Here is a 24,708-nt window from a genome sequence, read left to right on the forward strand (position 1 = left end):
GTCTGGACAGATGGGTGATTATATCTTGTTACATAAGTGACAGGTGGCGCCCCTAGTGTAATGGATTCCAAAGTTCTGATTTTTGCCTCTTCTTATTAAATAGTGTTTGGCTTGGGGTAGTAACTACTCTCTCTGATTCTAAGTAAAAGGAGAATTAGTTGGTGGGAGGGCGAAGGTTTGGTTTTGGGTATGTGGTGCTGCTGTTGGCTCCTTAGTTAATCCCATCCATGCTTCAGCCTGACTAAACTGAGAGGTTGCAACTGTTTCCTATTGAAAGACCCTACAGGCCCCCTCCTCAAAACCCGCAGCTAGCATGCTCCTGGGGGAACGTCCTGTTTGCTTTTAAAAAAAATTCTCCGGATCAGCAGCCAGCCTGCGCCCGTAAGAACATCCAATGTGCCTGAGAGAGCAGGAGATCTATGAGATAGAGATAGGAAGACTGCAAGGCAAGATGTCAGTAAGATAGGACATCAACAAAGCAGGTTAGCTATAAGATAGGAACAGGGTGACTGTTGCCAGGCATCCATGCTGAGAGAGGAAACCATTCATGCCCCCGCCTCATTCCGATAACCACGCTTTTGCTTCTGTAAACTTGCTTTTGCTGTCCCCTATAAGAAGCCCGCCCTCCAGTTGGCAGGTGCGCAAGTCTTCTGAGAGATCTTGTCGCCCGCAAGTACCTGTGTCTACTCAATAAACCTCTTGCGATTTGCATCCGTGTGGTCTCGGCCTGTTCCTTGGTGTTGGGGAGGTCTCCTCCCGAAAAAGGTCCTCGTCGAGGGTCTTTCACTATCAAGAAGCTGTGATTTTGGAACAGGTCTGAATGTACTCTTCCTAGAATGTGAGTTCTTCACACAGATTTCCATACCAATGAGAGTGTTTAGAATTGTTACTGTGCCATGCCTTCTCATATACTTAGAGGATGGAGTTTAAGCTGCAAAATTTAAAGAAGAATAAATTAACGCTATTTTGTTCACTCAACAAATTTATAGTGATCACCGACTACCCATTCCATCTACTCAGAGCAATTCACAGTACTCATAAACTATGAGGAATCAAACAAAAAAGTACTTGGCTTCTGTAGTACTTCCTCTGTTTTAGTAGGGAACAGAGAGGAGATAAATAATAAATATATAATTTTAGTAAAGAACAAATGTCATGAAAGAAACAAAAGCCAGTCTTTGAGGGTGGAGATGACAACTTCCTTAGCGATGCTGATAGATGTGGTGGATCACAGTGTACTTTACAAAATGACTTCTAGTTTCAGGTTTCAAGATGCTGTCTTGATATTTGTGATTTTAACAGGAACATAAAAGGTGTGAATATTTTCAGTCAGGTGTCACAGGACTCTGTGTCTCCTGACAGAACCCAACTACTCACTCTGATTGTTGTTGAGAGAGAATACCACAAGACAGTTTGAAGAGACTCACCTGGAGAGTCATATGTTACTGGGGAAATTGAGGCCACACCACAGGGTTCTTACTCTTGTTAATAAGAAGAGAATTTAAGAATTGAATTACATGGAACATGAGGATAATTTTATTAGAGTTTAAAAGAAAAATGCCATGGCAGGCCAGAAAATAAGAGGAAAAAAAACATGTTATTTGTAAGCTAGTGCTTGGTAGAGTGGTGATAGGGATATGGTTTCAGGTAAAAAGAGGGAAAGAGTCCAGAGTGAGGAAGCATTTCTGCTCAGACTGACTAGCATCTAAAAGAAAGAGAGAGAAAGAAAAAAAGTAAAGTTCCTTTTCTGAGTTATAAAATACAGCAGTATTGTAGTAACTCTAAGTACTGTGGGAAGCATGGACTTTCTGGGAAGGAAAAGTCCATTTATCTCATTAAAGAGTTGATTCTTCCTATCTCTATAGCATAGTAACAGGTGAACCATTCTTACTGAGTGGTGGTCACCTTGCCAGGTGATTGACACTCTAGCCTTTCTGGTAGGTACTCTGTTGATCAGGTGAGTGGCAGTGGAAAATGGATTAGCTCTTAAAGGAAGGGAAAGTGGTATGTGATGCTTTAATCTTAGAGCTGATCAGAATGTTTTATACTAGATTCCTTTTTTTAACCATGATGATTTAGTTCTGCCTTATTAAGCTGTAACAAAGCTCTGATGGAGACTCCTGTAACATTCTCCCCTTGTGACGTGCTAACCTTCAAACAATTTATGAGATGGCCTGAATAGGGCATCACAGCCCATTTTCAGCCTGAAAACCTAAACATCCTGTTCCAAAGCTGTTTAGCAAAAGGTCCTGTTTCTGGACTGAGCATTGCTTGCCCCTCACAGACAGCCTCCAGGCAGGGTGCTCATTTATCAGAGATAAGAAGTCAAGGCTTGCTCTTGGCATTTCTGGTCTGAGAACCAAGGACATTTCCTGCTCCTAGCCAGGAACAATAAAGGAATTGTTCCCTTTGAGAATCCTTGCCTCTAAACTGCTTAGTTAGTTTAAGACTCCTGACCTCAGCATTGACTCAGAACTCTGAGGGAGGCTGAGGGAGGCACTGTGTCAGTCTGGTCTTTCTTTTCAGCCTTCTCCACTGGTTAGCCACTCCAGCAGCCAGGAGGCCTGTATGCTGTGCTATTGTAATTTTTAATTCTATTCTGTCTTGGAAATCTCTAATTTTTCTGAAGAACTGACATTTCTAATAGAATGACAAACATCCTTGATTGATTTTGTGAAGTTGAAAAACTTAAATCATAGTTTTTTTCTTTTTACTTTGAAAAAAAACTTTTTTTTCTCACATAATATATCCTGATTATGATTTCTCCTTCTTCTACTCCTCCCAATTTCTCCCAATCGTCTCCCATCTGAACCCACCCCTTTTTATCTCACATGAGAAAAGAAACAGGCTTTGAAGACATAATAATATAATAAGATAAAGCAATACTTAATACAACGGAATAGGAAAAAACAGACAGATATAGATGCAGAGACCCTTTTGTTCACACATTCAGGAATCCCACAAAAATCCTAAACTGGAAGTTATAATATATACCCAAAGCACTTGTGAGGTAAAAAGAGAGAAAACATATAAGTATAATAAAACTTAAAATTTAAAAAAGAAACTAAAAAAAAAAGGCTCTGACTTGACATTATGAGACAAGGACCCTTCAGTGTTGTTACTGAGTTCATTTTCTGTTGGCATCTACTACTGTTGGGCATGCAGTCTACCCTCATAGTAGTTTATTTCTCCAGGAAGACTCCTTGAAGAACACTAAGGGTTTTGTTTGTTTGTTTGTTTTTGGTTTGGTTTGGTTGGGTTTTTCGAGACAGGGTTTCACTGTAGCTTTGGAGCCTGTCCTGGACCTAGCTCTTATCGACCAGGTTGGCCTCAAACTCACAGAGATCTACCTGCCTCTGCCTCCTGAGTGCTGGGATTAAAGGGATATGCCAGCACCGCTGGTGAAAACTAAGTTTTTTATTTGTAAGTGGTTATTAATTGGAGATAGCTTCTGGGTTAAGGATGGAGGCATGTGTTTATTTCTTCTCTCAGCTCTAGGACTCCATCTAATGCAGATCCATTCAGGCCCTGTGCATGCTGCCTCATTCTCTGTGAGTTCACATGTGTGTCAGTCCTGTTGACTTGAAGTTCCCTATTTCCTTAGTGCCTCCATCCTCTTCGACTCTTACTCTCTTTCTGAGTCTTCTTCTGCAGGGTTCCGTGAGCTGAGAAGAAGGATTTGATGGATATACTCCTTTAAAAAGGGATTAGTGTTCCAAGCTCTCTCATTTTCTGTATAATGGTCTGCCTGTGGGTCTGTGTATTTATTCTCAGCTGCTTAAGGAAGAAGCTTCTCTGATAATGGCTGAGCAAATAACTGATCTATGAGTATTAGCAGAATGACATTGCTACTTATTTTTTTTTTAAAGACTAGTATTATTTGGTTTTCCCCTAAGTCCCTGGGCTATTTAGCCCAAGTTCTTGGTTATCCCAGCAGTTTTGAGTATGGGTTCCATCTTGTGGAGTGAACCTAGTCAATCACATATCAGTAGGGTACTCCCACAAACTTTGAACCACCAGCCTGTCTCACTGGCAGCGCGCCATTGTAGACCAAAGGATTTGTGGCGGGGTTGGTAGAAAAACTTTCCCAGTTTTAAAAACATTTTGTTAATTGGGGGAGGGGGAGGGAAATGGGAGGCGGTGGCGGGGAAGAGACAGAAATCTTTAATAAATAAATAAATTTAAAAAAAAAAAGAACACTTGAAGCTGTCCTCTTCCCACACACATGTGCAGCCCACAGACATATGAACAGCTGTATAGATGCATGCACATATACATCATACGACACAAAGCTGTGTTTATACTTTAACTGGTAAAAATTTTGTCTTACTCTAGAAAAATTTCAAAATAAAAAAAAAGTTCATCTGAAAAAAAAAAAAACATTTTGTTTCTACAGTGACATTGTGTGTCACTGTAGAAGTGGGTTTTGAGGTCTTAACATGCTCAAGCTAGGCTTAGTGTAGCAGTTTTTCTCTACTGCCTACAGATCAAGATGTAAAACTCATCTCCTTTAGCACCTTGTCTTCCTGCATGCTGCCAGTTTCCCACCATGATGATAATGACTTAACCTCTGAACCAGCCATCCCCAATTAAATGTTTTCCTTTATGAGTTGCTGTGGTCATGGTGTCTGCACAGCAATAGCAACCCTAACTAAGACAGGAACTGTAGTTTCAGAACATAAGCGTGGATTAGTCCTTAACGTCTTTCATTTGTGAAAGAGTATTTCAGCCTGAGATGTGAACTTGAATACAGAGCAGTGAGGAAGAGCATGTGTGTCCTGTCAGTGGCACTGCATTTGTGAAGTGCCTGTGCACACATGGAGACTGCTCTGCTTTTCTAGTAGACTGCTTTTGTTTAGAGCGTGCCACAAGCTGTAATGTAGTATATTAGGCATGAGTATAGGAATCTATAGCAATGTTCTGATATTTGAAGAGTAGCTACAAACATAATGAAAACAGTCATATAAAGCCATTTATTGCTCTGTGAAATTACAAACTTAAGTTATAAAAGTACATGGATTTTGAAACAAAAATAGGATTTTTTATGCCTAAATTTTACAATCTCCTCCTCCAAATTAATGGTAGAAAGTGTAAGAGGAAATGTTGGCATGGGGTAGGAGGGGGGAAGAGGAGGTGGGAGACATACAGAAACAGAGAAGCAAAGAAAGAACCAGCAGGAAAGGAAAGAGACGAGATAAAATGCTTCTTAGAAACCCATGGATTTTCTGTTTTTTAAAAAATATCAGTTTATCTCATACAATCTTGAAAGTTTGAAGTTGACTGGTTTACTGTAAGAAGCATTTAGTAAATGCAATTTTTATTTTTAATAACTAAGGCTCAAATTTCATGTGAAATCTCACACCAGCCCTCCAATGTAATTAAGTTTATGGTTTTCCCAGGCACTTCAAAGACCCGTGATGTGCTGTTAACAACATTTTCCCCCTCCGGGATAAGGAGTAGGACACCACAGCAGTCATGCTGCAGCTGGCTGCTATGTCTCAGTAAAGCAGATGCCACCGAGTGATGCAAGGTACTGGATATTTTGGTGTAATTTATCTCAAAAGACTCGGCACAAAGAAGTGTGTTTTACCTGGAAGTCTAAAATGATAAGATGCTGGCTTCTGTGTTTGAATAATAAAGAATATAAAGCAAAGCCTGTGTGTGCAGGCTCAGGAGGGCATTTGTACTGCACAGGTACTGCTAAGGGCTCAGTGTGGCATTGTGGCAGGGATGTGTGCCCTGGAGATTATAGTCTGGAGTCATAAGAGTAAGGAAATTGATGTCCCATGATTTCTTCTAACGTCACACACATACGCTCACAAGGAGAGACTGCAGGTGCTCCTTTTTTATTGCACGATGTAAAGAGAAAATGGAAAATGGACAAGCTTTCTACAATCATGTTCTCTTCATCAAGCTGTTATTGTTATTTTAGTGAGTCCACTAAAAAGAATTATCTAGAGCTTCTTGTCTTTGCTTCTTTGTGTACTTGATGAATATGATTACCATTTTACCTCTTGTATTTAAACCCCTCTGCTTAATCCCACATTCTGCCTAAAAGCCATGTCTGTGAGAGCTTGTTCCCCTTCCTGTGATAGATTTTAGAGATAGGACTGCATTTATGCAGGTGCAGTCAACACATTTTGGGCTATTTTCACTGACTTGTGCAAGTACAAAATGCCCAATGTAATTAAACTAAGATTAATAGAGACTATTAGTAAAATAAATTTGTTTTATGAATGAAAATACCTTACTAATTCAGCACGGCCTTTCTTTGACAAATGTACTATATTCACTTATGTAGCACATCATTATATGCCTAGGAAGCAAATAAACATTTGTCAGGCTCCCTTCCAGAATTTTCTATTAACTGTCTTCTAATTTTTTTCATGTGGCCTGCAAAGGGAATCAGATTTTACTTTTAAATGGAACAAAAGATTAGCCTAATACTACAAGGCCCAGTGATTTTCAGGATCATAACAAACCTTTACTTAATTTTCTTCTGGAATTGTTCTTAGTCTTCTCTTTTCTTCACTTTAGAATTTAAAGCATCCTATTCAAAATGGCCACCATAGAGGGGAGGGGAGGAGGGAGCAAAGGAAAATAATAAAGAACAGTAGCAACCGAGTTGATGCTATATAAATAAGCACATTTGCTGTGTCTCTCTTCTGCAGTTTTTATGTCCTACTGATGAGAGAACTGGTTTGAGATGTAAATTGCTTCCCTTTGATTGAACCAGGGAGGAGATGTCATGTAACTCATCTCATCAGCATAGAGCATTGTGCGCCTTTGGTGAATTATAGGATAACAGAGCTAGGAAGAATTCCTTAACCTCCTTCTGCGGCTCTGTTCCAGTGTTTAATAACCACCAAAGGGAAGGTCTTTCCCTCCATTTACCTGACTGCCTTCATCATTTTAGCTCATCTATTCCTATCCTGTCCTTAAATAATTTTTGAAAGATCACTGGAAAGTACCACTGGTTTATTTGCTGTAAATAATGTGCAAATGAAAATTAGGTTGTGAGGAGGGGTTTTGTTGCTGCTGTTAATTTGTTTTAGGTAGACATCACTTAAAAGATTGCTTTGGGAAAATGAGAAAAGTGATGAAGAAATGATTTCCTGGAAGTATTTACCATGGTATCTGGCTCATCTGGGTTTAAGAAAAGCCAGTAGGGATAGCTGCAAAGAAAACAGGCTCTCAGCATGGTGGGTAGGCTGGAGCAGAGGATCAGGTAGGGGTTGGTTTTCCTTCTGACATCCTCCAGGTCACATGCTGTATGAAAGAATATTAAAGAAGAATCCGGGAAGGGGGCTTAGAACAAAAGAACTGGAAATAAGCCTGCAGTCTAACTGCCCAGGCAGTTCTCAGAAAGCCATGGACATATATATGAAATTCAGGGTGGATATCACAGCCCTATCAGAACAGCAAAGCCTTTTCTTCCTCCCTTCCTATTAAATCTACATTTTGAAGGTGGATGGTGCTGACTCATAAATTAAATTGGAGTAATACATACAGTGTATATATATTTCTGTCACTTTGTCTCAAATTAAACACGAACCTTCTCCCCTGACAAGATGATAGAAAAGTTAATTGCTCGCCCTGGCTTTAAATTGGAATTTGAATTTGCAAAATGCTAAAGGTTTATGAGATCTAAATCATGAGGAGCTTAAATTACATTCCTGTGATAAAATATTAATAAATCAATTAAAACATAAGCCGAGTATAATATTACTTTTTTGTGGGAACCTTGAACACAATAATTCATTAGGGTGTAGTGCAGTAACAATTATTGTATCTTTTTTTAATTTTCTTTTTATTAGTTTTTTTTCGATAAATACATCATCAGATAACATTCCACATAGTAGATTATCATCCCCCTATGCAGCAGCTAGAAATTGCTGTACCCCTAAACAAGAGCTGTGCTCTAAATTATCTGCTGTTAGTTGTCCTTGTTAGCATCAGCTGCTTCCTTTACTGAAGGGGTATTTTCCTCTTGGGAACATCTGTTCAATGCCAGCTCTACCATTTTGTGGTTTCTTAATCTCTTTTCTAAAAAATGGGCATAATCATCATAATACTACCTCAGTGCTGGCACGTAAAAGCAATCAGTCAATGCATATAGAAATCCTTTCCACATGGTAAAGCTCCAGATAATGTTTATTATTATTATTATTATTATTATTATAGATTAGGACATTTGTATCTCTAGGAGGGCTCTTAGACATCACTGAACAATCAAACCCCTCATTTTAAGTATGAAGGACCAAAAATCCAGAGAGGTTAAGACATTTGGGTAAGACCACACAGCTAGGCAGGGAAATTGCAGAAACTAAAATCAAGAGTCAAAACTCATAACTTACGGCATTTCTCAGGTACTATTCAGGTGCTTCCCTCTTTAAAAATACTAGAAGATTTGCAACAAGGTTCATATGTCATTCTAGCTACATTATTTCTAATCTAAAATTATTTCCCTTTGAAACATTGTGTGTTATGATGTGTGTGTGTGTGTGTGTGTGTTTGGATTTTATTTTTGTATTGTATTTTTGGACTGATTAAACATTAGTCATTTTAGGCATAATTTTCTAAGGGGCCTGGTGGCACAAGCATGTATTCCCACAGCTGTCAGGAAGGGGCTCATTTAGCTAAGGAGAGAATGCCTTCTCCTGCTGCTCCCCAAATGAAGACTCAGCAGTCACCTTCCTTTCCTACAGGGTTCTGGAGGAGGCCACAGAGGAAAGGAGGTCTTTGTCTTTAAGTAATTATCTCATATGGTGATGGACAAAGATTCAAGGACTACAAGTTTATCTCCTTAACAGCTGTCCTGCTCTCTAGCCCCCACCTTGGCTTTTTTGACCCTCCTTTCTCTCCCTCACATTCCAGGATTATCTGTAGCTTGCTTTTTGTTTATTACAAAAATAAAGAGCACTATTGCTATAATACTGGTTAGATCTACCTCAAATAATCACTGCCCCATTCCCCGCCCCACCAGTGACAAAAGAGAAACTCAGGCTCAAAAGACTGTTGGTCAATCTGAAAATAAGGCTGCCTGTGACTGTGTTTGTTCTGCTGGCCAGGAATAGGACAGCCTGACAGTGTTTTCATTTCATTTTGTTTTCTCTAGCATTTTTAGTAGCAATAACAAGATCAGCATATGCTAGTGTTTTGAAGACGTATATTAGAAATGTGAAATGTTTGTGAATGATAAGGCATTATATAAACTCTGCCTAAAAGAAATCTATGATATTCTTCAAAGCTGCTCAGGCAGAATGGCAGGTTCTGTGGAGTTCATAGTGCTGGTCTGGTTTCTTTTTCTTTTTCTTTTTTTAATTGAAAGAAAAAAAAAAAGAGATTCCCGCCTCCTCCCAGCCTCCCATTTCCCTCCCCCTCCTCCCACTCTTCTCCTTCTCCCCCCCACTCCTCTCCCCCTCCCTCTCCAGTCCAAAGAGAAGTCAGGGTTCCCTGCCCTGTGGAAAGTCCAAGGTCCTCCCCCCTCCATCCAGGTCTAGGAAGGTGAACATCCATACTGGCTAGGCTCCCACAAAGCCAGAACATGAAGTAGGATCAAAACCCAGTGCCATTGTCTTTGGCTTCTCATCAGCCCTCATTGTCCTCCATGTTCAAAGAGTCTGGTTTTATCCCATGCTTTTTCAGTCACAGTCCAGCTGGCCTTGGTGAGCTCCCAATAGATCAGCCCCACTGTCTCATTGGGTAGGTGCACCCCTCGTGGTCCTGACTTCCTTGCTTATGTTCTTCCTCCTTCTGCTCTTCATTGGGACCTTGGGAGCTCAGTCCGATGCTCCAGTGTGGGTCTCTGTCTCTATCTACATCGCCAATGCAAGAATTCACCCAACAATCTGAAAAACAACATGAAACCACCAGAACCCAGCGACCTCACAACAGGAGGACATGAACACCTTAATCAAGAAGAAGTAGAAAAAATGGACTTTATGAAAGTGATTGACATCCTTAAACAGCATGTAAAAAATGCCCTTATAGAAATGGGTGAGAAGTATAACAGAAAGTTTGAAGAATTGAATAAAGCAGTGAATGATACCCTAGGAAACCAAGGAAAAACAATCAAACAGATAATGGAAACAGTTCAAGACTTGAAAACTGAATTGGAGACAAGGAAGAAAACACAAACAGAGGGCTGGCTGGACATGGAAAATCTAGGTAAATGCATAGAGACTACAGAAACAAGCATAACCAGCAGAATACAAGAGATAGAAGAAAGCATCTCAGATTCTGAAGATAACATAGAGAAAATAAACGCACTGATCAAAGATAACAGCAAGTCCAACAAACTCTCATCACAAAACATTCAGGAAATATGGTCGGGTTTTATAAAATATTCAGTGCATTATGGCCAGAGGAAGTATGGTCTCTGTCTTGCAGTTTAAAGACTAGAATCTATTATTTTATGGGAGAAAGTGAAAACAAGAATTGAAGATGAAAAGTCGATAGAAACAAAATGTTGAAATTAGGTGATTACTCAGGAGAAACAATTAAAAATTAGATCTTTAGAAAAGAAAATACCGTTTTTAAAAAAGCATCATGATTGGGAATGAGTAACTGAATTAAGAGCTTCCATAAATTACACAGCAATGTCTCGGTCATGAGGTCTTACTTAATCTATATTTGGAGCATAAAATAAGCTGTGTATTTAAGAAACCAAAGGAGATTTGTTAAAGCCCAAGAATTATACATACTCTGTAACCCTATGTATTATCTTTGATTTTGTGATCCTTTGATTGGACCCATATTATATAACGGGCTTTATGTAGAATTAATCTGATATTTTCCTCCTGACATTACTCATTCAACCCAGGGATATTCAACAAGAAGCACAAGACCCAAGACCAGAGCCAGAATTCAAACCTGTGTAGCTGCCAGATGTTTTCTCCTTTTATGAATTACTTTGTGGGATCTTTCATGGAAGACTTAAACGAAAAAAGTTACAACAAATGAAACAGAAGGCCTGTGGAAATATATGGGAGAAAAAGAAGCAGCAAAATATATTGCTTCTCCTAAAGGGTGCACTAGAAACAGTCTCATTGTATAGGATAAACTTCTCTGGATGTTTCTGTTATCTTTGATAGCATCATAGTGTTTCCTATGGATCTTCCTTTCTTAGTAAAATACTGATTCTGTTCTGCTTTACAAATCATTTTCTACCCGTTTCTCCATTGTTTACTCATAGAAAACCCATGTGGAAAGAATAAGTATTGCTCCTCATGTTTTTACAGACTGGGGAACCGAGTCCTCGTGGATCCCTTTGTTTGCCAGAGTGTTCTAAGTGACAGAAAAGCTTTTGTTACCATGCTGTGTGTTGGAGGACAGGGGGCACTGAGTAATGCTGGTGTCTTCTTCAGTCAAGCCCCACTTTATGTTTTGAGGCAGGTCTCTCCATGAACCTGGAGCTTGTTACCAGGCAAGTCGTAGGAGTGTTCGAGCAGTGGGATTATATAAACCCTCAGCTTCCTGCCAGGTCCCTGGGTCCTGGGATTGAACTCAGGTCCTGTGGATACAAGGCAAACTCTTTACGGATTGATCAAATCCCCTCCTGATCCACTTAGTACAATCTGTTTTTACAGTATCAGCTGACTGTATTATTTTAGAAAACAGGAAATCAGAGTAAAGCTTTCCAGTTTAATGACTTAAAGCATGTTGAAGCATAAGGTCTGGGGAGAGAGAATGGTTAAGAGCACTGGCTGTTCTTTCAGGGCGCCTGGGTCCAATTCCCAGCACCTAATTAGAAGCTCACAATTATCTAACTCCAATTTTAGGAGATTTGACAGCCTTTTTTGGTCTCTGAGGCATCAGGGACACATGTGGTAAACAGATATACATGCAGGCAAGACACATACATAAAAAAGTAAAGGATATTTAAACAGTTAATTAAGAAATTTACAAATATGCAAAGCTTTATTTCTCCTGTTAGAGGAAAAGCAATGGGGTAGACAATCTAGAGAGTAAGGTTCATTTCTGATAGGCCATGACTTCCTGATACAGATTGGGATGCTCCAGCTTCTTTCCTCCATCTACTGTTCCACCTGTCCTTCTACAACATGACTTGATTTTACAGCGTCGTTTGGAAACCTGGTAGAACATGGGTTTTAAAGAGTCTCTACTTAAATGCAAATATGTTTATGAAAGGAGTGATACAGTATTCCTGGAATGTGGATGCTAAAGTTGACAAGAAATGACCAAACACTTACTTGAGAAAAGGGTTGGAGAAGGACCAGTAATTAAAATTGTGTTTTTACCAATTAAGAGGAAATAAACAGGAAATGTCATTCTTTTCATCTGTTCCCATGCAACAGTCAAACACAAATGAGACACATACAAAATCCTTTTCATTTTTTTTAGAAAGCAGGCTCAATCAAAGTGTATAAATCACATAATACCAAGTAGCTCTCCTCTCCTGTGCTCTCCTGTGCTCTCCTCTCCTCTCCTGTGCTCTCCTCTCCTTCCTCTCCTCTCCTGTGCTCTCCTCTTCTCTCCTGTGCACTCCTCTCCTCTCCTCTCCTCTTCTCTCCTGTGCCCTCCTCTCCTGTGCTCTCCTCTCCTGTGCTCTCCTTTCCTCTCCTGTGCCCTCCTCTCCTGTGCCCTCCTCTCCTCTCCTTGCTCTCCTCTCCTCTGTGCCCTCCTCTCCTGTGCCCTCCTCTCCTCTCCTGTGCCCTCCTCTCCTCTCCTGTGCTCTCCTCTCCTCTCCTGTGCCCTCCTCTCCTGTGCCCTCCTCTCCTCCCCTGTGCTCTCCTCTCCTCTCCTGTGCCCTCCTCTCCTGTGCCCTCCTCTCCTCTCCTGTGCTCTCCTCTCCTCTCCTCTCCTGTGCCCTCCTCTCCTGTGCCCTCCTCTCCTCTCCTGTGCCCTCCTCTCCTGTGCTCTCCTCTCCTCTCCTGTGCTCTCCTCTCCTCTCCTGTGCTCTCCTCTCCTCTCCTGTGCCCTCCTCTCCTGTGCCCTCCTCTCCTGTGCTCTCCTCTCCTGTGCCCTCCTCTCCTGTGCTCTCCTCTCCTGTGCCCTCCTCTCCTGTGCCCTCCTCTCCTCTCCTGTGCCCTCCTCTCCTGTGCTCTCCTCTCCTCTCCTGTGCTCTCCTCTCCTGTGCCCTCCTCTCCTGTGCCCTCCTCTCCTGTGCTCTCCTCTCCTCTCCTGTGCCCTCCTCTCCTGTGCTCTCCTCTCCTCTCCTGTGCTCTCCTCTCCTCTCCTGTGCTCTCCTCTCCTGTGCTCTCCTCTCCTCTCCTGTGCCCTCCTCTCCTGTGCTCTCCTCTCCTGTGCCCTCCTCTCCTGTGCTCTCCTCTCCTCTCCTGTGCCCTCCTCTCCTGTGCTCTCCTCTCCTCTCCTGTGCCCTCCTCTCCTGTGCTCTCCTCTCCTGTGCCCTCCTCTCCTGTGCTCTCCTCTCCTCTCCTGTGCCCTCCTCTCCTGTGCTCTCCTCTCCTCCTCTGTGCTCTCCTTTTTTCTCCTGTGCCCTCCTCTCCTGTGCCCTCCTCTCCTGTGCTCTCCTCTCCTCTCCTGTGCCCTCCTCTCCTGTGCTCTCCTCTCCTCTCCTGTGCCCTCCTCTCCTGTGCTCTCCTCTCCTCTCCTGTGCCCTCCTCTCCTGTGCTCTCCTCTCCTCTCCTGTGCCCTCCTCTCCTGTGCTCTCCTCTCCTCTCCTGTGCCCTCCTCTCCTGTGCTCTCCTCTCCTGTGCCCTCCTCTCCTGTGCCCTCCTCTCCTCCTCTGTGCTCTCCTTTTTTCTCCTGTGCCCTCCTCTCCTGTGCCCTCCTCTCCTGTGCTCTCCTCTCCTCTCCTGTGCCCTCCTCTCCTGTGCTCTCCTCTCCTCTCCTGTGCCCTCCTCTCCTGTGCTCTCCTCTCCTCTCCTCTCCTCTCCTCTCCTCTCCTCTCCTCTCCTCTCCTGTGCTCTCCTCTCCTCTCCTCTCCTCTCCTGTGCCCTCCTCTCCTGTGCTCTCCTCTCGTCTCCTCTCCTCTCCTCTCCTCTCCTGTGCTCTCCTCTCCTGTGCTCTCCTCTCCTGTGCTCTCCTCTCCTGTGCTCTCCTTTTTTCTCCTGTGCTCTCCTCTCCTCTCCTCTCCTCTCCTCTCCTCTCCTCTCCTCTCCTCTCCTCTCCTCTCCTCTCCTCTCCTCTCCTCTCCTCTCCTCTCCTGTGCTCTCCTCTCCTGTGCTCTCCTCTCCTGTGCCCTCCTCTCCTGTGCTCTCCTCTCCTCTCCTCTCCTCTCCTCTCCTCTCCTCTCCTCTCCTCTCCTCTCCTCTCCTGTGCTCTCCTCTCCTGTGCTCTCCTCTCCTGTGCTCTCCTTTTTTCTCCTGTGCCCTCCTCTCCTGTTCTCTCCTCTCCTCTCCTCTCCTGTGCTCTCCTCTCCTGTGCTCTCCTCTCCTCTCCTATGTCCTCCTCTCCTCTCCTGTGCTCTCCTCTCCTCTCCTGTGCCCTCCTCTCCTGTGCTCTCCTCTCCTCTCCTGTGCCCTCCTCTCCTGTGCTCTCCTCTCCTCTCCTGTGCTCTCCTCTCCTCTCCTGTGCTCTCCTCTCCTCTCCTCTACTGTGCCCTCCTCTCTTCTCCATGTATACTTATACCTGTGTACATGTGCCTGGATGTCAGTGGATGTCAGAAGAGGGTATAAGATACTCTGGAGGTGGAATTATAGACTGTTGTGAGCCAACCAACATGGGTACTGGGAACTGAAGTTACATTCTCTGAAAGAGTAACATGTGCTCTGAACTATTGAGCCATCTTTTCAGTCCCAAGAATAAACACTTTTAATTATGATTTTTAAAGAAACATTTAGAATTTACAGTGACTTGAGGACATTTAGAAGTAGATAAAAACACTATTCAAAAGAAAATCTATAAAGCTAGCCACTGTTCCTACTAGAACAAAATTATAATGAATACATTATAGTATTATATTGTATTATATTATATTATATTATAATACTCAGCAAGATGGATAGGAAGAACAAAAAAGTCTGCAAAACAGGAAGAAGGAGTTTGTAAAAATAAACCTAAAAATTACAAATAAATTTTTTTAAAAAGATAAACTAATAAATCAGAGTTAATTTTTTCCAAGAGAATAAAATACTGTAAACAAGCTAGTTTCAAGTGATTTAATTCCTAAACAAGAAAGCCATGCATGCACAAGTAAAAAGTGAACAGAGAAACAATTCAAGAAATGAATAAATTAAAGCAACTACAACATATTTTCCCCATATAAACTTAAATTTTCAATGTGATCAATGAATTCAAGTAAATATAAATCACCAAAGAGATCCAAGAGAGATAAGAAATTCAGATTGAATAACTACCGCTAAATATACAGTTGCATGCATATATACTCAGGGTGGCATGGTTGTGTATATATGTGTTAGACTAATAGGATAGTAACCTCTGTAAGACCTCTATAAGATACATGTTTATTTTTTTGCCCCAACCTCTTTTTGTAAAGATGTGTGTGTGTGTGTGTGTGTGTGTGTGTGTGTGTGTCTTTCTAGAAGAGGCTGTCAAAACTCCTGGAACTGTTGTTATATGTATTTGTGAGAAACCCTGTGTGGATAAGACTGACCTCCTGTCTTGTGGAAGATCAGCAAGTGTTCTTTACTAGTTGGCTACGTGGGCAGATGTAGTGATAGGAGTGGTGGGCTGTGTCCTGCCACTGGGCTCCGGCATGGCTAGTTTTATACCCGAAATAATTACACAGAAACTGTATTGTTTTAAACACTGCTTGGCCCATTAGCTCTAGCCTCTTACTGGCTAATTCTCACATCTTAATTAACCCATTTTTAATAATCTGTATAGCACCACGAGGTAGTGGCTTACCGGAAGATCTTAACCTGCATCCATCTTGGAGAGGAGAGCTATGGCGACTGACTGACTTGGCTTCTTTCTCCCAGCATTCTGTTTCTGTCTACTCCACCCACCTAAGGGCTGGCCTATTAAAGGCCAAGCAGTTTCCTTATTAATTAACCAATGAAAGCAACAGATAGATAGATGACACTCCCCACATCAGGCAGAGCTACCTCTTAAATCTTAAATTTTTCTCTTCCAGAATACTTGCTTAAGAAATTAATTCACAAGAATTTCTGTTGAATCTGAGGTACATACCACTTTTGCTTTCCCAACTTGTGTGAGGTCAAGCATCAGATAGGCTCTTTATCTTTTCCCCAGTTTCTTTTCCTTCTCAGGACAGAATGAATCATGAAAAGAGCATTACCTTTTGTAGTTGTCACTTCTTATCCCTTGTTATAATCTACCATGTGTGCCACCCTTGCTCTGCGGATTCTTTTCATCCCTTAATTGAGGCCTTTGGGCTAGATGTATGGTTCTTGTTCTTTCCTAAGGAAAGTGTGTATATGTAACTAATTGTAGGTTACACAGTCTTTAAATTCTCTCTCTTTCTCTGCCTGAGTTCTAGAGCACACTAAAACTCCTTTTCCCCTCATTTTAAATACCGCCCACAGTTTCCCCTCTTTTCTCTCTTCCCATTTTCTCCCCTCCACTCCCATCTACCCCCTACCCATCTACCCACTTCTCAATCTCCATTCAGAAAGGACCAGGCCTCCCATGGAGTTGGTCACAGCATGGTGCATCAAGTTGAGGTAGGACCAAACTCTTTCCCCTGTATAAAGACTGGACAGTGTAATCATCATGGGCAACAGGTTCCTAAAAGCCATCTAAACATCAGGGACAGGTCCTGATCTAACTACCACTAGCCTTACAAACAGGCCAAGCTGTACAACTATTACACACATACAGAGGGCCTAGATAGGTTCCATGCAGGCTCCCTAGCTGTTCCAGAGTCCTTGTGTTCCCATGAGATCAGGTCAGCTGTCTCCGTGGGTTCCTATGTCATGACCTTGACCCCCTAGCACCTACAATTCCTCCTTCTTTTCTTTAGGAGGACTCCCAGAGCTCAGCCCAGTACTTGCTATGGATTTCTGCATCTGATTTTCAGTTACTGGATAAAGGTTCTGTGATAACAAATAGGGTAGTCACCAATCTGATTACAGTAGATGGCCAGTTTAGGCACCCTCTCCACTATTGTTAGGGCTCTCAAGTTAGCTTACCTCTAACAGTTCCCAGCCTGAGGACCACACTCTGAAACCCCAGAGAAAGGTTTCAGAGAAGGTTGTGAGAAGCACAACAGAGATGGAAGATCCTCTGGAAGCAGCACTGTAATTTGGATTTTAGCCCTTATTTTTCTTACTGTAGGGTCTTGACATGTTAGGGAACCTCTCTGCACTTCAGTTTCCTCATCTATAGTAGAATAGTATTTATTTTACCGAATTGTAAAGATTACATGGATAGTACATGTCTTAGAAGAGTGAACTGTCATCATGTCTGCCTCTAGGATGTAGCATGATAGCTTGTAGAACAATATGCTTGTCTTCTTCCCTGTTTGTTTTGCTGATGGCTGTAATACCATCTTTGCCTTTGTGACTTTGTGGTAGGGCTTATTTTCTGCTAAGTGTATAAGTATTGCTTTAAGTAGGCAGTTTGGAGATTCCTGACTAGAGTTAACTAGGTTGCAGAAGGAAGTGATTAAACTAAGGATAAACTCAGTACTAGTTATGGGAATTGTTGCTCTAAATTTCCTGATTATTGTTTTGTTTAATTTATATGAACATATTCTGCAACTGAGATATAACTAATGTCTTTGAAAACCACAATAGTGTAAAATATAAAGTTATATTTTTACTTAATGATAAACATTGTTTTCCTTGATTGGCACTTAAAATCTAGAAATTAATTAAACCCAACCATGCTTTTGTGAGTTAGCATATACATGCTAACTGTAATTAAGAAACAAAGAACAAACTATATGACAATGGTGCTTACCTTCAGTGCCAGCAACTGGGAGGTAGAAACAGACAAATCTCTGTGAGTTCAAGTCCAGCATGGTCTAGAAAGTAAGTTCCAGGACAATCAGGGCTACATAGAGAAGAAACCTTATCTCAGAAAACAAACAAAAACAACAGCAGAAGCAAGAGGGGGGGGGGATCTATACTATCTATATATATCTATAAAGATCTATACTATCTATATTATCGTGGGTAAGATGCATGCTTCATCTTTATTTTCAACTTTAGAAGCATTTTGGTAAGATTTAATCATGGCTAAGGAAAAAAATTGTTCAAGGTATTACTCATTTTCAAAATATTGAACTAGATTTTTTGGAGTCAGTTTTATCTTGAATTTATAAATAGTTATATGGAAACAACTCGTATAGTTTCAAAAACTGCATGGGTTGTATATAGAAGATAAAATCCAAGGTTCTTATACTTAAAAGAACTACTGATTTTTGTTGAATTTCAAAGAAAATAATTAGATTATTCATATTGCCTGGCTATCATAGCTGTGCTCTGGCCTCAGTTTGCTTTTTAAAAAATGCAGTGAGCTCTTTCCTAGTGAGCCAAGAACTCTTAAGTTCTTATGATACATATATTTTTAACATCAAATTTAATATTTTGACAATGTATGAACCACATGTGAGCACTTTCTCTACAGGTTTTCTCTTGGGCGGGTGCCATCTGTGGTTTTGAAGCCAAGTGTTCTGCTGGGGCAGAATAATCAAATCAGAGTTAATGGGGTGACCATCTAAGCAGGGCTCTTTGTCATTAAGGTCCACTCTTGTGATAGTAGCACATTATCCCGTTGATTGGATTTGTAGGAAGGCATCCACCTGTGGCCCATGTTGGCAGAGAAGAGATTGACTGCAGAGGCAGCCCTGGCGAAGAAGAAGCGGGAGGTAGCTGTCCTGGGCAGCAGAGCTTTGTCTGGAGAGCCACACTTGTAGGATGGCATAAGCAATACAAGTGTTGGGTGACTCACATTATTTGGTTGATTTAGGTCCCAAAGTAAAACAACCAAGCGCAGAGGGTTAGAATCTGTACCATTAGAGCGGAAAGATTTCTCTTGACCAGGGGAAAAGCAAGTCCATGGGGAGATGTCTAGACAGCTGATTAGACAAGATTTAAACTCATGGAGCCCTTTACCTCCATGTCAGGGATGATTTTGTGTTTGGATGAGAGCTATTGTAAAAATTTCCATGTCTGTTGGGGGCACTGAGGTTCTCACAGACTATGGTAAACACAATTTGGCTCACACGCTCTCATAATCAGGCTGACTTGCAGTGAAACAGAGAGTGCTCTATAGCTGTGCCAGGCCTCTAGCAGTACCAACTGTTAAATAATAAACAGGCCCTGTTTGTTGGCAGCCTCTTCCCCTCCTGCCAACGTGGAGTGCCCATTTTCTGGGTTTACCTGCCTGCATGTGTTCAGACACTCAGAACAGTGTGTGTGTTGTGAGAGGCAGTGATGGCGTGGACACATCAGTCTACATCTAATCTGCTTAGTTCATTATTCCCTCAGGGCAACGGGCAAACTAGCAAACATGAAGGGCTCGGGCAGCACAAACAATGGCCATGCAGTTGTTCCAGTTAATGGTACAGGCTTTGTAGAGTGCACTGGCTAATTGTTTTTCTTACGTTTATTTTCTCTCTCTATTCTTGTCCTTCCTCTGAATTGATTTGGCAGGAGGATGGATTAGGGAGGATGAGAGTAATTCTGACAATACGATGCTTTACTTCAGGAAGTTAGAATGTATTGGGCTACTTCTTTTATCTTACTGGCAAGACGTGTTTGGTTGATGTGCACTGATGTGTACTTGAGTGCACAAGTATTTTCTGAAGGTCCACAAGGTACAAATAAGGTGCACACACTTGGCTCAGTGGACTTGTCCTCACCCTGTAACTAAAACATCGCACACAGTCCATGGTGAGGTCAGTGTTCTCCCTCATAGTCCATCATTACATGCCTGTGGTGGAGCAGCGTAATTAAGATCCATGTTGGAAATAAGGTATTCACTCATTCTCATTCTCATTCATTCTCAACCCCATCCCTTTCTCTGAAATAAAAGGAGTCCTACAAGTCCTCCATGTAGTCACTACCATATCCTGTAGTAATAGGGGGCGGCGGGGCTGGGTCCCCAAACACCCCAGCCGCCTGCCCGGCTCGGCTAGCTTATGCCCCAAAATAATTACACGGACACTGTATTCTTTTAAACACTGCTTGGCCCTTAACTCTAGCCCTTACTGGCTAATTCTCACATATTAATTTAGCCCATTTCTAATCATCTGTGTAGCGCCCCTAGGTGCGTTTACCGGGAAGATTCTAGCCTAAGTCCATCCTGGGTCGGAGCTGGGGCATGGCGTCTCTCTGAAGTGTCTGCTCTGGAGAGGAGAGCTGCGGAGTCTGACCTCACTTCCTCCTCCTCCCGGCATTCCGCTCTGTTTACTCCACCCACCTAAGGGTGGGCCTATCCAATGGGCCTAGCAGTTTCTTTATTGCTTAGCCAATGAAATCAACAGATTGATATATGACACTCCCACATCACTTCCCCTTTTTCTGTTAAACAAAAAAAGGAAGGCTTTAACCTTAACATAGCAAAATTACATATAACAAAACAGTTATCAAGTAAAAGTTACATCAGAAACATTTATACATATAACAAAATTGACCGTAAATCTCTATCAATAAAGCAAAGTCTATACTAATACAAATTATTCATATCTATATCATATCCCCCTTTAAATGTAAAAGAACGTTTATAAACCATATTTGGGAACATGGGCGCAGTTTTTTCTCTCCAAACTGCTTCCTGCTGAATGGGGGCGCTGTTAATCAGATTATTTAGGGTGTAACCTGTGTGCCAGGTTTATCTCAGTTGGCAGTTGAGCAAAGCAATTTTCTGAAGATGTTCACAGCAACCCTTCAGGAGGACATGGTCCATCATACCAAATCGGAATAGAAGAAATCCATAGAGTCTCATCCTCTGTGAAAACAAAAGAAGAATCTCTTTTCCAAAGTATCATATCCTTATATCCAAATTCTGAAATCATACCCTCATGATATCCGTTCTGGTTCCACTGGGCAGCCCATATAATGAAATGTCTCTCTGTACTTAGCTCCTTCACAGTCAAAAATTTTAAAGAAAACACAATGTACATAATCCAGACTTTCTGTGAATTTTTCATCTTTACGCGGCTTATTTTTATTTATATCTATAACTATCTGTACTCTGTCTCTTTAAAGACTTTACTTTTACTTTTTTCTTTTTAAACCATTAACTTTATTCTCTATATTCCTTTTTTTTTCTCTTCCAAGCCTACGTACATTCATCCAACAGTGTGACTCGTTTAGTGGTCTGAATCTGTCCTATTGTGAATCTGCAATTTTTTACTATACAGGAGCACTTTTGATTTACGCCTTTAAATCACTAGGCGTTTAAGAATCTAAGCTGCGACATTTTTAGGTTAACTTTTTGTTTTTTGAGCTTATATCTTTGACCTGGAATAACCCTGTAGACCAGGCTGTCTTTGAACTCTCAGAGATCCGCCTGTCTCTGCCTCCCAGGCATTGGGATTAAAGGTGTTTGCCACTACACCTTGAACTCACAGAGATCTGTTGTCTCTGCCTTCTAGGCACTGGGATTAAAGGCGTGTGCTACCACACCTTGAAGTCACAGAGGTCTATCTCCCTCTGCCTCCCAAGTGTTGGGATTAAAGGTGTGTACACACAACAACTCTCTTCCTTTTTTTTTTTAAGAACTTTAACTTTTAGCTTGCATATATTTTTAACACACAGTAAACCATTTAGAAATTTTCTCTGTCTTTGAATCTCTCTTTACTGTATATCTCTCTTTTTCTGACCACAAGAGCCTTTAATTTACCAAGCAATATCAGTAGGACTAAAGGTGTGGCTTTGCCAGCTAGATCCAGTCCATTCCTTAGCTTTTCAGCCTCACGGCGGATATACAGGCTGCAGCCACGTTTATAGCATTTTAAGGTCCCTGCCAGCCAGCGAGCTACAACAGACAACACTCAAATCCTCTCTCGGTAGCCGGCCCTCCTGCCTCAAACAGTCAGAGTTTGCCCTGGCAGGATAGCCCAGAAAGCCGGCATTTTTAAACGGCACAGCTTTTTTCCTGCTACGGCTGAAAACCGAAAAGCATGTGTTTAGCTTTTCATCAACACTGTTTAAGTGTTTTGTGGCAGGACCTCTTAATGAGACGCAGGGTTTTGTAGCTAAAGCTGAGTCAGGAAGCCTCTTGAGGCTACCAGGTAGGAGCGGCACTCAGCACTTTAATTCTGAGACTGAGCGTGCAGCACAGAAATTCTTTTCATCCAAGTTACATCCAAACCTGACACGCAGAGCACTGCACAGTCTGAAAACACGTCTCTGTATGGCGGCAGGAGTCCGCCATGCTCTTCCGCCTGCCTAAGCCTGATTCTGCCTTCTTCCCAGGAGCAGGCGGGGAGCTCTGAGTGCCATCAGCACGGTCTCAGAGCACTCTCCTTCCCATCCCAAGTGGGAACACAACATAAAGCCAGAGTTTGTACTGGGGGCACAGCCCCAAGAAGCTGTGCTTTAAAATAACGCAGCTTTTTTTTTTTTGCTGCTGTTGCTGAATCAGGAAATCTCTCTACAACACACCACCAACAAACAGCAAAAATCTGTGTTAAACTCTCTCTCCATTATTTTTAAGCCTTCTCAGGTTTTTTTAAGTGGGTTTAGTCCATCACGTGGGCGCCATTTGTAGTAATAGGGGGCGGCGGGGCTGGGTCCCCAAACACCCCAGCCGCCTGCCCGGCTCGGCTAGCTTATGCCCCAAAATAATTACACGGACACTGTATTCTTTTAAACACTGCTTGGCCCTTAACTCTAGCCCTTACTGGCTAATTCTCACATATTAATTTAGCCCATTTCTAATCATCTGTGTAGCGCCCCTAGGTGCGCTTACCGGGAAGATTCTAGCCTAAGTCCATCCTGGGTCGGAGCTGGGGCATGGCGTCTCTCTGAAGTGTCTGCTCTGGAGAGGAGAGCTGCGGAGTCTGACCTCACTTCCTCCTCCTCCCGGCATTCCGCTCTGTTTACTCCACCCACCTAAGGGTGGGCCTATCCAATGGGCCTAGCAGTTTCTTTATTGCTTAGCCAATGAAATCAACAGATTGATATATGACACTCCCACATCACTTTTGTAGTAATAAGGGGCGCGGCGGCGGGGCTACGTCCCCAAATCCCCAGCCGCCTGGCTCGGCTAGCTTATGCCCCAAATAATTACACAGACACTGTATTCTTTTTATCACTGCTTGGCCCTTAGCTCTGGCCCTTACTGGCTAATTTTCACATATTAATTTAGCCCATTTTTAATCATCTGTGTAGCGCCCCTAGGTGCGCTTACCGGGAAGATTTTAGCCTAAGTCCATCCTGGGTTGGAGCTTCATAGCGTGCGTCTTCCCTGGAGCGGGCAGCATGGCGTCTCTCTGAAGTGTCTGCTCTGGAGAGGAGAGCTGCGGAGTCTGCCCTCACTTTTTCTTTCTCCCAGCGTTCTGTTTTGTTTACTCCACCCACCTAAGGGTGGGCCTATCCAATGGGCCTAGCAGTTTCTTTATTGCTTAGCCAATGAAATCAACAGATTGATATATGACACTCCCACATCAATATCCTCTCCTCTCCACATCCCCACAAGAAAAGTTCCCTTGATAATCTTAGTTTTAAAATGCCAAAGAAATTTCATATATATCACAAATGCAGTGTCAAAAATAGATTCTTCGAATTCCCACAAACCCTCCCCAAGCCCCAACAAAACCAAGATAATCATCTCTAGGAATAAGCTTTGGGTTGCTCAGTCTAAGTGAGACACATTCAAGTAGGAGTTGCTAAACATCAAGGATTGCTATGAATCAAAAAAATCCTTTCTGCCTGCCTGCCTGCCTGCCTGCCTTCCTTCCTTCCTTCCTTCCTTCCTTCCTTCCTTCCTTCCTTCCTTCCTTCCTTCCTTCCTTCGTTTTTATGGTATTCTCTCTCTCTCTCTCTCTCTCTCTCTCTCTCTCTCTCTCTCTCTCTCTCTCTCTCTTTCTTTCTTTCTTCTTTCTCATAAGTTAGGTGAAAGGCATGCCCTCAACTGTTTAATGGTAATATCACTATGAAAAATACCCCTTTTTAGAGGATTTTTTTTAGAACCCATTTGTTTAAAATTTCCATTCACATTCCTTTGTAATGATAGCTCCTACAAGATGAAGCTATTCGTTGATTGGGATAGCAAAACCATTTGCTTGCATGAAATGAAAGTTCATTCACAGATCACTAAATATACGTTAAACTCGGGTAATCATTCAGTCTTTTTGACTAGGATATTTTTAGATAAAGAGTAAATATTTGATGAGGGGCCCTACTAAAAGCCCAGCCAGTGGTGGTTCACAAAGTTAGGGTGTCTAGTCTTTTCCTGGATTCATTTTCAGCAGTGTGTAGTTGAAGTTGATTCCATTTTCTTTTCATGAAAAACTCAAGACCCCTTTTCTTACTATCTTTTAAGAAAGACCTTGCTCATTCAGAGTAAAAAAATATGTTGTCATTTTCCTTAAATTTATATTAATTTTTGAGAATTAATTTTTTAAATCTGTAGGCAAGGGCTGATTGTTTGTTCCCGGCCACACAGACCTGAAATAATCACACAGAAACTCTATTAATTAAAACACTGCTCGGTCTATTAGCTTGGGCTTCTGATTAATTCCTACATCTTAAATTAACCCATTTCTATTATTTTATTTTTTACACGAGGCTCATGGTTTACTGGTAAGTTTCTGGCTGGTGGCTTGCATTTTTCTCTTTTGGTGGCTACATGACATCTCTCTGACTCCACTTTCTTTCCTCCTCTATCTTTGAATTCCGG

At 42.0% G+C, this 24,708-nt stretch overlaps 1 protein-coding gene across 16 annotated transcripts in view; it reads left to right on the plus strand.

Annotated features, from left to right (window-relative positions):
- The window catches only part of Zbtb20 (zinc finger and BTB domain containing 20), a 766,528-nt gene that overhangs the window by 249,739 nt on the left and 492,081 nt on the right, over positions 1 to 24,708 (plus strand). For 7 of the 16 annotated variants that reach the window (XM_075962864.1, XM_075962892.1, XM_075962775.1 and 4 more), the window contains one exon: positions 5,400 to 5,530. The exons of the other annotated variants lie outside the window; for them this stretch is intronic. The gene's annotated coding sequence lies outside the window, so the exon portion shown is untranslated. The remainder of the gene's footprint in view (positions 1 to 5,399; positions 5,531 to 24,708) is intronic. 16 annotated transcript variants of the gene reach the window in all.

This window comes from Microtus pennsylvanicus, chromosome 1 (assembly GCF_037038515.1).
Source record: "Microtus pennsylvanicus isolate mMicPen1 chromosome 1, mMicPen1.hap1, whole genome shotgun sequence".
NCBI classification, from domain to species: domain Eukaryota; kingdom Metazoa; phylum Chordata; class Mammalia; order Rodentia; family Cricetidae; genus Microtus; species Microtus pennsylvanicus.